Here is a 12,465-nt window from a genome sequence, read left to right on the forward strand (position 1 = left end):
GCGGTCCGCGAGTTCGAGCCCCGCGTCAGGCTCTGGGCTGATGGCTTGGAGCCTGGAGCCTGTTTCCGATTCTGTGTCTCCCTCTCTCTTTGCCCCTCCTCCGTTCATGCTCTGTCTCGCTCTGTCCCAAAAATAAATAAAAAACGTTGAAAAAAAAATTAAAAAAAAAAAAGATAATGCTGGCCTTTGTAATATAAGTTTGAAAGCATTCCCTCATCTTTGATTTTTTGGAAGTGTTTGAGAAATATTGGTGTTAACTCTTTTAAATGTTCAGTAAAATTCACCAACAAAGCCATCTTGTCTGAGCATTTCTTCATTGGAAGATTTTTTATTATTGATTCAATCTCCTTACTATTACTTGGTCTATTCAGATTTTCTATTTATTCCTGATTTGGTCTTGGTAAGTTTTATGTTTCTAAGAATTTTTCCATTCATTCTAGGTTGTCCAGTTTTTTGGTGTATAGTTGTTCATAGTAGCCCTTATGATTCTTTGAATTTCTGTGGTATCAGTTTAATCATCTCCTTTTTCATTTATAATTTTGTTTATTTGGGTCCTTTCTCCTTCTTCCTTGGTTAATGTAGCTAAGGGTTTGTCGATTTTATTTACCATTTCACACAGGTTCGGCTTATCATGTCAGGGTCACCAATTCTGGGTTTGGCTTTCAGCTTTGTCCAGCAAAGCTGAGGGTGGCATAAAGGAGTACTCAAGACTCCACAAGTCAAGAGAGGTGAGAGGGAGGCTAAGGGAAATCAAGATCCCATGTTTATTAGGCGTACATTATAGGGAAAACATTGCACAATGTCAGTGGCTACGTGCCAATAAGAACATATAGAAAGCGTTCAAAAAACAAGGCATTCCCAGGACTACAAAGAGCAGATGCCAAAAGCAGGGTGGAGAACAAGATAAAATATTCCATAGATAACATGGTCTAAGGAATTCATGAGCTCAAGCAGGACCCAATCCCTAAATACGCATTAACTAGACACTGGTCAGCTATTTTCAGCAGGGCCAGAAAGCAGTGCAATGCATTCCCTATAATCTCCTTAACCAGGACATACCTATTTAATTTCCCACAATTTCAAAGAACCAATTCTTAGTTTGGCTAAACTCTTCTACTATTTTTCTCTTCCCTATTTTATTTATTTCTTCTCTAATTATTATCCTCCCTTCTACTAAGATTAAGCTCAGTTTGTTCTTTTTCTAGTTCCTTAAAGCCTAGAGTTAAGTTATTTATTTGGGATCTTTCTTGCTTCTTAACTTAATAGTAATGATTACTATGAATGTCCCTCTGAGAACTACTTTTGATGTATCCCACAAGTATCAGTACATTGTGTTACCATTTTTGTTTGTCTCAAGAAATTTTTTTATTTCCCTTTTCATTTCTTCCTTGATCCATTAGTTGTTCTGCAGAGTGTTGTTTAATTTCTATCTGTTCATGAATTTTCTACTTTCCTTCTCGTTATTGATTTACAGTTTCATACAATTGTGTTCAGAGAAGATACACAGCATGACTTCAATCTTCTTTAACTAAGACTTGTTTTGTAACCTAAAATATGGTCTATCCTAAAAAATGTTCCGTGTGCACTTGATAAGAATATGTATTCTCCTGTTGTCAGATATAAAATGTTCTATGTATGTCTGTTAGGTCTATTTAGTCTATAGTATTGTTCAAGTCTACCATTTCCTTATTGATTCTCTGTCTGGATAATCTACCTATTGTTATTTTGTAGATCCACTGTTCCTTGTTTCTTATCCTGCTATCTCTTTTTTGTGTTTTGATGTCTTTTGCTATCATTATGCTTCGACTTTTTTATTGTGTTCTTCTTTGTAATTACTACAGGATTTTCCCTTGTGGTTATCATCAGGCTTACATAAAATATCTTAAACTCATAATATTTTATTTTATTTTTTTTTTTTTTTTAAACGTTTATTTATTTTTGGGACAGAGAGAGACAGAGCATGAACAGGGGAGGGGCAGAGAGAGAGGGAGACACAGAATCGGAAACAGGCTCCAGGCTCTGAGCCATCAGCCCAGAGCCTGACGCGGGGCTCGAACTCACGGACCGCGAGATCGTGACCTGGTTGAAGTCGGACGCTTAACCGACTGCGCCACCCAGGCGCCCCCATAATATTTTATTTTAAACTAGTAACAACTTTAATATAATTTTAAACTTACAATTTACTTTTCCTTCTCACGTTTTAAGTTACTGCTATTACAATTTACATTTTTTTAAATTGTGTAACCAATAACAGATTGTTGAGGTTATGGTTATTTTTCCTACACTTGTTTTTTTTCACTTTTGAACTAGAGTTTTAGGGGCGCCTGGGTGGCTCAGTCGGTTGAGCGTCCGACTTCGGCTCAGGTCATGATCTCACGGTCTGTGAGTTCGAGCCCCGCGTCGGGCTCTGTGCTGACAGCTCAGAGCCTAGAGCCTGTTTCAGATTCTATGCCTCCCTCTTCCTCTGACCCTCCCCTGTTCATGCTCTTTCTCTCTCTGTCTCAAAAATAAATAAATGTTAAAAAAAATTAAAAAAAAAAGAACTAGAGTTTTAAGTGAATTATGCACTGCTACTATATTTCAGAATCTAGTTATGACTATATAGTAACCATTACCAATGAGATTTATACTCCCTTTTTATGTTTTTATGATGTTAACTAGCATTCTTTTACTTCCACTCAAAAAAAACTCCCTTTAGCATTTCTTGTTTTGTTTTTTTTTTTAACATTTATTTATTTTTTAGAGAGAGAGAGCGTGAGTGGGGAGAGGAAGAGAAAGAGGGAGACACAGAATCAGAAGCAGGCTCCAGCTCTGAACTGTCAGCACAGAGTCCAACACAGGGCTCAAACCCACAAACCATGAGATCATAATGTGACCGAAGTTGGACACTTAACTGATTGAGCCACACAGGTGCCCCATCTTTAGCATTTCTTCTAAAGCTGGTAGTGATGAACTCCCTTAGCTTTTGTTTGCTCAGAAAATTCTTTATCCCTCCTTCATTTCTAAAGGACAGATTTGCTGGGTATAGTATTCTTGGCTGGCAGTTATTTTCTTTCAATATTTTTAATATGTCATCTCATTCTGTCCAGCCTTGAAATTTTCTGTTGAGAATTCTTCCAATAGTCTTATGGGGAGTTGCCTTGGACATAACTTCTATCTTTTTAGTTTGGGACCCAAATCACTCCAGAGTGTGCACTGAATCCCCTGGTCAGGGGAGGCCACCAGTTTTGCTCTTCATATGGGGTAAGTCATGGGCTGTGCTCTCTGTCCAAATGCCATGAACATACAGCTGCTGACTAGGTGATACAACTTCCCATGTGCTCTGGTAAGGCTCCTTGGGTGGACAGGATGAAGGCTGTATTCAGGGATGAGTGAGGCTACAATTAGATTTACTGCCTGGGTACAGTAGAAAAAGCAACTCTAAAGCTGGTAAAGCTCTTTGTCTGTTGTCTTAGCTCCAGCTGACCTGCATCTCAAGTTCCTTGACTGAACTGGCCCACTGGCTTTGCTCTACAAACCATCTACTCTGCCAACCTCTTGGCTTAAGTGCCACTGGGCCACACACCTTCCAGGAGTTTTCTCTAGCCCTTCTGGCCACATGAGGCCAGAAAACACTCTCCTGTGGCTATGTCTCAGTTCCCTTGCCTGCATAGGCATTTAAAAAAATTCTTTAAGTGTGGTTTTCTTTAGATCTTTGAATATATTTATAATAGTTGCCTTGAAGTCTTTGTCTGCTAACTCCAACATCTGGGGTTCCCTCAAATATGGTTTCCATTGCTTGCTTTGTCTCTGTTGTGTATGGTTCCTGTTTCTTAGAATGTCTATATATCCCATATGCACACAAGTCAATTTTCGATACTGATCCCTTACACCTCAAGGCTTGTTGTTGTTGTTGTTCTTTACTTCCTTATTGTTCCCTTATTGTTTAGTGTCTTGGATGCACTAGTTTGATGAGATCTATTTCCTCTTAAATGTGCAGCCTCTGATGTCTCCTTGAAGGTCAGAACCTTGAGAATGTACATAGTTTTCCTGACTATTAGGGATGATTGTGTGTTTAGCTAAACTCTCTTTGACTTTCATTTTTGGTTATATTTTTAAAAATTCTTCCTTCCCCTCTCTCTCTCACTCTCTCTCAATAAATAAATAAATAAACATTTTTAAAAGGTGGGGTGGGGGGGCTGCCTGGGTAACTCAGTCAGTTAGGCATCTGACTCTTGGTTTCAGCTCAGATCATAAGCTTGTGGCTCATGTGTTTGAACCAGTGCATCAAGCTCTGCACTGACAGTGTGGAGCCTGCTTGGGCTTCTCTCTCTCCCTCTCTCTCTGTCCCTCACCTGCTCAACCTCTCTCTCTCTAAGATAAAAAAAATTCTTTAAAAATTCTTTTTAAGTGTGGTTTCCTATACATCTTTGAATATATTTATAATAATTGCCTTGAAGTCTTTATCTGCTAACATCTGGGGTCCCCTCAAATATAATTTCCATTGCCTGATTTTCCCCCTTTGTGTCCTGTTTCTTTGAATGCCTGTAAATCCCAAATAGACATTTTAAACTATGATGACAATGGGGGCACTTGGGTGGCTCAGTCGGTTAAGCATCCGACTTCAGCTCAGGTCATGATCTCACAGCTCGTGGGTTCTAGCCCTGTGTCGGTCTCTGGGCTGACAGCTCAAAACCTGGAGCCTGCTTCAGATTCTGTGTCTCCCTCTCTCTTTCTGCCCCTCCCCAGCTTGCACTCTGTCTTTCTCTGTCAAAAATAAGTAAACATTAAAAAAATTTTTTAATTAAAATAAATAAATTAAATATGATGACAATATCTTACCAAATAGAGAATATCAACAAAGTAGAAACTATAAAGACAAAAAAATAGAAATTCTGGAGTTAACAAGTATAATAACCAAAAATTAAAATTTTACTAGAGTCTCTCAACAGCAGATTTGAGACAGCAGAAGAAAGAATCAGCAAACCTGAATACAGATTGATAGAACTTATACAATCTGTAAAACAGAGAAAAAAGAATAAAGTAAAATGAAGTCTCAAAAATGGTTGGACACTACTAAGCACACCAAACTATGTAAAATGGGAATACCATAAGAAAAATAGAAAAAAAAATCCCAGATAAACAAGGACTGAGAGATTCTGTTGCTAGTTGACCCACCTTACAAGAAATACTGACAAAAATTCTTTATACTAAATCAAAGAGCCACCCATGCATGGGTGGCTCAGTCAGTTAAGCATCCAACTTCAGCTCAGGTCATGATCTCACAGCTCATGAGTTCGAGCTCCACGTTGGGCTCTGTGCTGACAGCTCTGAGCCTGGAGCCTGCTTCGGATTCTGTGTCTCCCTTTCTCCCTGCACCTTCCCCACTCATGCTCAGTCTCTCTCTATCTCTCAAAAATAAAACATCAAAAAACAAACACACAAAGGATGTCAGCAATTTGAAACTACGTGAGAAAAACAAAAAGTGTGGATAAAGGCAATTTTTCTGTAGGTAATTATAAAAGACAGTTTAATTGCATATTTCTTCACTTAACTATATAATTGTATCACTGGGCTTTATTATGTATAAATGCAATGTATTTGACAATTACAGCACAAAGGAGGTGGGCAAAAACAAAACTGTATTGATATAAGAAAATTACACCAGATGGTAACTCAAAGGCATAAAAAGAAATAGAAAGACCCATAAGTGGTAATAAAAGGCTAATATAACAAACTCTATAAATATACACATGTCCTTTTTTCTTGTTTCAGCTTAATTTAATTGTAGTTCTTCTTACCATTAAGGAACAAAGAGGTGTTCCCATACATTCCTGTAATTGTAATGACCAAATGGGATAGCCACAGCACTTGCTACATCTGAGAAAGCTTAGCATTTATATTATGTCATAAAAATTTATTCAAATGTTTATGTAGAACACAGATATATTTTCCCCCACATTATTCACCCAATTCCTAATTAGCAAGCGTGTTCAGATATAAACACCACATAATTGCAAGTGAATATAGCCATAGAATGGCATTTATTTGGTAAACATTAAAGCAAAACCCAATCATGATTTGCTATCAATAGGACTCATTTTTCAAAGAACATTTTCTTCTGCTTTATCTCCACATATCCCTACATTTAAGAATACAACATGCTCTCCAGTGGAGCAAGTAAGCTTTCTCCATTGAAAATGGAGAGAATGCCATCAGTCCCACCATGTAGGTTTTTCTCTTAGATCTGATTTTTGTCACAATACACTACTTGTTCCCTATCATAAAAATCTGTCACATGGTGTCATGAATAATTTTGGCTTTCTTAGCTTTCTTTTAACATTATAGCATAATAATTTGGCAGTTTAGACTATTCATAGTTTAGTAAACAATTAAAATATAAATTCTCCAGACTTCCAAAGGAAGAAAAAATGTACTTAATCTAGAATTCCTCACCTCTCAGACTACATCTAACATGATGGGGACTATAAAAAAACATTTATATGATTGTTAGTTCAGCATTTTGCACTTCAGGAAGTCTTTATACACACTTCACTAACTAGGATTTATTGGTATGATTTAAAATGGGTCCCCATGGAGTTGCATGACAAGAAAACATTGGTGGGAAATAGTATTGAGCAAACCAGCGTAACTGTCATCTATTAGTTGCTGGAATCTAGAGATGCACAGGATCCATACACAAAAACAATAGAACCACTGAAGTCTTAATTCTGGGTGTGCATCGAATTAGTTATTGTGAGGCTTAACCTAGGTCCAGTGTGTAGAAGAGAGAATGACTTTAGTGGTGTATTAAATCCTCAGGTGTACATAAGGCAATTGTTAAATTATCATTAATAATGTTCAGGAACTTCTACAAACAGAATATTAAAACTGCATACATCCATATTGCAAAAATCTGTCACCAAAATTATCCCCAGGGACCTGTTCTTTGTTAGACCTACCAGTCTTCAATCTCACCATTTCAATAAGGAGAAATGGAAAAGCCTAAATTTGACAGTAACAGCACAAACATGATGGCTAAGAACAAAGTTGTATCTGAGAAAGAAAATGGCACTAAATGGCTGATGTCCTCTTCTGGGATGTTCCACCACTAAATTCATCCTAGGACAGAAACAAGTGTTTCTTGTTTCTCCACACTGGTACTGATTGGTTTAAGTTGCCTCGGGTTTTATGGATCAAAATTGTCTCTATTTAAACTGTCCTTGAATGGAGAGAATCAAGTTTAATCATTCCCCTCCTTCTTATAATACACATTTTCCAAAAAAATTTATCTAAAAAGTTCTAATTAAAGTTAATGATAATAACTGCACTTACATTACATGGCAATTTTCCTCCAGTCCCTTAAATGCTTCTAGGTATATGGTAAATGTTTCATGTATTACCTCACTTAATAGTTCAAAACAATCATAAAAGAGAAGTGGTCCTATTTCCTTAGTTTTTACATATGAAGAAAGACTAAGTGACCTGCCAAAAGTCATGCAGCTAAGTGGTGGAACCAAGATCCCCAAACCCAGGCTGTCTGGCTCCATAATCTGCACGCTTACCTTTCTGCTATTCTGCCCCACAGGATATGTAAGCATCATATATTTAACTCTTAAACAGATGACTAAAGAAAAAACACATACACATAAAATAAAAGATATCAAACAGTAAAAGTACGAGAGAAAGAAAACATAAATAGGAGGGTTGGATTTTAGAAACAGACATTATAGAGTGTGTGCCCTCTCCTTCCTCCACTGGTAATGCCTCCTTCTGTCACTCTTGGTGCTACTTGTGTGTTCATTGGGTGTGGGCCCGGTACCTCATTTGCTGAAGTGGCAGCTGAGACTTCGACACTTGCCATGGCCAAAGAAAACCCCAACAAAGGAGTTAAGACTAAGGACAACGATCATATTAATTTGAAGGTGGTGAGGCAGGATGGTTCTGTGGTGCAGTGTAAGATTAAGAGGCATACATCATCACTTAGTAAACTAATGAAAGCCTATTGTGAATGACAAGGTTTGTCAATGAGGCAGATCAGATTGCGATTTGATAGGCAGCTAATCAATGAAAGACACACCTGCATAGTTGGAAATGGAGGATGAAGATAGTTGTGTTCTAGCAGCAGACGGGAGGTGTCTACTAAAAAGGGAAGTTGCTACTTTACTCCAGAACTCTGTTCCTCCAGACCAAGAATACATTCTCAAAGAGAAAACCGCAATTTGGTCCCACCACATCCTGATTACTACAGTATAGTTAATTCTTTCATTTCCCCTTCCCCATTCCTTTATTTAACATAAGGTAACTGTGTATGTACACAAGCATATTGCATTTTTTTAAACTAAATTGCCAATGATATGTTTTCATCAACATCACTTGGAGATGGGATGGGAAAAACTACCGGTTCTGTGAAAATACCCCCTTTCTCCATTAGTGGCATGCTCATTCAGCTCTTATCTTTATATCCCAATACGTTATTCTGCTCTCACTGCTTAACAAAAAAAAAAAAAAAAAAAAAAGAACAACACAAAAATCCTTGCATACCTTGTTTGATTGTAGAATTTTAAAGTTTTTCACTTATCATTGTAAAACAAGGACAATTTTAGAACGATTTTGTACATAGCTGTTACATGTAGGGCAATCTGTCTTTAGGGATAAATTATTCTAAAAGAAATGAAATCCAGATGGTTTTCCCTTCAAATCAAGAGTCCTTCTGGGTTTTTTTTTTTTAATATAATTATTGTCAAATTGGTTTCCATACAACACACAGTGCTCATCCCAACAAGTGCCCTCTCCCTGTCCATCATCCACTTCCCCCTCTCTCCCACCCCCCATCTACCCTTAGGTTGTTCTCAGTCCTTAAGAGTCTCGTATGGTTTGCCTCCTCCCCTCTATGTAACTTTTTTCCCCCTTCCCCTCTCCCATGGTCTTCTGTTACGTTTCTCAAGATCCACATATGAGTGAAAACATATGGTATCTGTCTTTCTCTGCCTGGCTTATTTCACTTAGCATAATACCCTCCAGTTCCATCCACGTTGCTGCAAATGGCCAGATTTCATTCTTTCTCATTGCCAAGTAGTATTCCATTGTATATATAAACCACATCTACTTTATCCATTTGTCAGTTGATGGAAATTTAGGCTCTTTCCATAATTTGGCTATTGTTGAAAGTGCTGCTATAAACATTGGGGTACATGTGCCCCTATGCATCAGCACTCCTGTATCCTTTGGGCAGATTCTTAGCAGTGCTACTGCTGGGTCATAGGGTAGTTCTATTTTTAATTTTTTGAGGAACCTCCACACTGTTTTCCAGAGTGGCTGCACCAGTTTGCATTCCCACCAGCAGTGCAAGAGGGTTCCCATTTTTCCACATCCTCACCAGCATCTATAGTCTCCTGATTTGTTCATTTTAGCCACTCTGACTGGCTTGAGGTGATATCTCATTGTAGGTTTGATTGGTACTTCCCTGATGAGGAGTGGAGTTGAGCATCTTTGCATGTCTGTTGGCCATCTGGGTGTCTTCTTTAGAAAAGTGTCTATTCATGTTTTCTGCCCATTTCTTCACTGGATTATTTGTTTTTTGGGGGTGGAGTTTGATGAATTCTTTATAGGTTTTAGATACTAGCCCTTTATCCGATGTGTCATTTGCCAATATCTTTTCCCATTCCATCAGTTACCTTTTAGCTTTGTTGATTATTTACTTTGCAGTGTAGAAGCTTTTCATTCTGATGAGGTCCTAATAGTCCATTTTTGTTTTTAATTCCCTTGCCTTTGGAGATGTGTTGAGCAAGAAACTGCTGCAGCTGAGGTCAAAGAGATTTTTTCCTGCTTTCTCCTCTAGGGTTTTGATGGTTTCAAGGCTCACATTCAGGTCCTTCATCCATTTTGAGTTTATTTTTGTGTATGGTATAAGAAAATGGTCTAGTTTCATTCTTCGGCATGTTGCTGTCCAGTTCTCCCAGCACCATTTGGTAAAAAGACTGTCTTTTTCCATTGGATACTCCTTCCTGCTTTGTCAAAGATTAGTTGGCTATACATATGTGGGTCCAATTCTGGGGTCTCTATTCTATTCCATTGGTCTATGTGTCTATTTTTGTGCCAATACCATACTGTCTTGATGACTACAGCTTTGTAGCAGAGGCTAAAGGCATATTGTTGTTTAAATAAACTTCTTATTTTAAATGAAAAAAAGGAAGCCACACTATAAAGAGTGATAAGAAATGTGATATAAAAATTACATATGTAAATAAAATGAATTCTATCCTACGTTACAAAACAAATACTCAAAATGTTCACCATTAATTAATATCACTTTGTTTCTTAAAATAAATTGCTACATCAACTTTTTATCATCTCTCTTTGTTCAACAAATATTTGGTAAGGTACAAAATGGCACTAAGGGATGTGTGCATATGACAGGAAGGTGTAGGAAGCCACTGAAGCACAACATGGGGTGCCTGAATTAGGTGCCACGTGGTCAGGAAAACTTCCCAGAGGAAATAAAGCACAAGCAAGACCTGAGGATAAAGATGTGTTAGCCAGGTGAGGAGAAGGAGTTCAGAAAAAAGGATGCAGCCTATGCACAGGCTGAGAGGCAAAAGAGAATAGTATGCCCAATGAATGGAAACCAAGCTCATAATAGCTGGTCACTGACATACATGTACTTTTTGACCATCATCTTTACTATTTTCCATTCTCAAGGGAGCGTAATGTTGGGAAACAGCCCCAGGTTTGGAGCCAGATGGGGTTAAATTAACATTTGGTTCTGCCACTTAGATCTAATCTTAGACAAGTTGATCAACCTTCCTAAGCTTCAGGCTTATTATTGGCAAAATAGCAATAGCAGCATCTAATTTGGGCATCATTAAAATGTATGTGACTGCAATTGAGAAAATGACTGGTACAGAAACATCAATAAACAACTGTTTCCCTTCCTAGTAAATAAGCATATAGACTACATTTGCCTCAAGCTTTTTGTAAGAATTTGAAATGTTTCTTTGTATTTATGGTTTTGATTTCATGCAACTTGTTTTTTTATTTAATCTACTGTTGTTTTTACCAATTGTGCCATTTGAATACAAACTGGAAGAGATCCTAGAGAATTATCTACAGCTTCCTCAAAGTGGGGTCCTGATTGGGACAGCTGGGTGGCTCAGTTGGTTAAGTGTCCGACTTCGGCTCAAGTCATGATCTTACGGTTCGTGAGTTTGACCCCACATCAGGCTCTGTGCTGACAGCTCAGAGCCTGGAGCCTGCTTCAGCTTCTGTGTCTCCATCTCTCTCTGCCTCTCTACTGCTAGTTCTCTCTCTCTCTGTCTCTCTCTCTCTCTCCCTCTCTCTGTCTCTAATAAAGAAACATTAAAAAAATTTTTTTAAATAAATAAATAAAAGTGGAATCCCAATTACTGACATTTCAGGCAGGAAACTTTTCACTGTGTAAGATGGTCCTGTGTATTGTAGCCTGTTTTCCAGCCCAGACTGATGACTAGTAACTGCCAACAAATCCCATCATTGTGACAAATAAAAATGTTCCCTGGGGGTCAGTATCACCTTATTTAAGAACCCACTGATTTCTCCCTCTCTCTTTCTCTCTCACCCTCTCCACCCTCCCCCCAACACACATCTTTTTTACCAATTAAACACCTAAGGATAAAAGGCAGAAGTGATTTCCACAAGGCCAAAAATTAGCTAGTATCAAGAATAAGATTTGCTTCTCTGTTTCCTGATTTTTAGGCCAGGTTTCTTCAGATCCTAATTAGCCCCACACTGTAACATTCCATTAAATTTTTAAACTTCTTAAATTAACTTTTAAAATATTTTAATTTTTTAATTTTTTAATTTGTTTTTTATTTTTTATTTTTTTTTTTATATATGAAATTTATTGTCAAATTGGTTTCCATACAACACCCAGTGCTCATCCCAAAAGGTGCCCTCCTCAGTACCCATCACCCACCCTCTCCTCCCTCCCACCCCCCATCAACCCTTAGTTTGTTCTCAGTTCTCAACAGTCTCTTATGCTTTGGCTCTCTCCCACTCTAACCTCTTTTTTTTTTTTTTTTTGTTCCCCTCCCCCATGGGTTTCTCTTGAGTTTCTCAGGATCCACATAAGAGTGAAACCATATGGTATCTGTCTTTCTCTGTATGGCTTATTTCACTTAGCATCACACTCTCCAGTTCCATCCACGTTGCTACAAAAGGCCATATTTCATTTTTTCTCATTGCCACGTAGTACTCCATTGTGTATATAAACCACAATTTCTTTATCCATTCATCAGTTGATGGACATTTAGGCTCTTTCCATAATTTGGCTATTGTTGAGAGTGCTGCTATGAACATTGGGGTACAAGTGCCCCTATGCATCAGTACTCCTGTGTCCCTTGGATAAATTCCTAGCAGTGCTATTGCTGGGTCATAGGGTAGGTCTATTTTTAATTTTCTGAGGAACCTCCACACTGCTTTCCAGAGCGGCTGCACCAATTTGCATTC

The 12,465-nt window shown here is 38.0% G+C and overlaps 1 pseudogene; it reads left to right on the forward strand.

The window, feature by feature from the left end:
* The first annotated feature begins 7,841 nt into the window (after nt 1–7,841).
* Nucleotides 7,842–8,231, forward strand: LOC112868132 (small ubiquitin-related modifier 2 pseudogene; annotated as a pseudogene).
* The last annotated feature ends 4,234 nt before the right edge of the window (nt 8,232–12,465 follow it).

The sequence above is a fragment of the Puma concolor genome, chromosome D3 (genome assembly GCF_028749965.1).
Source record: "Puma concolor isolate L17-30 chromosome D3, mPumCon1.1.hap2, whole genome shotgun sequence".
In the NCBI taxonomy this organism is placed as follows: Eukaryota; Metazoa; Chordata; class Mammalia; order Carnivora; family Felidae; genus Puma; species Puma concolor.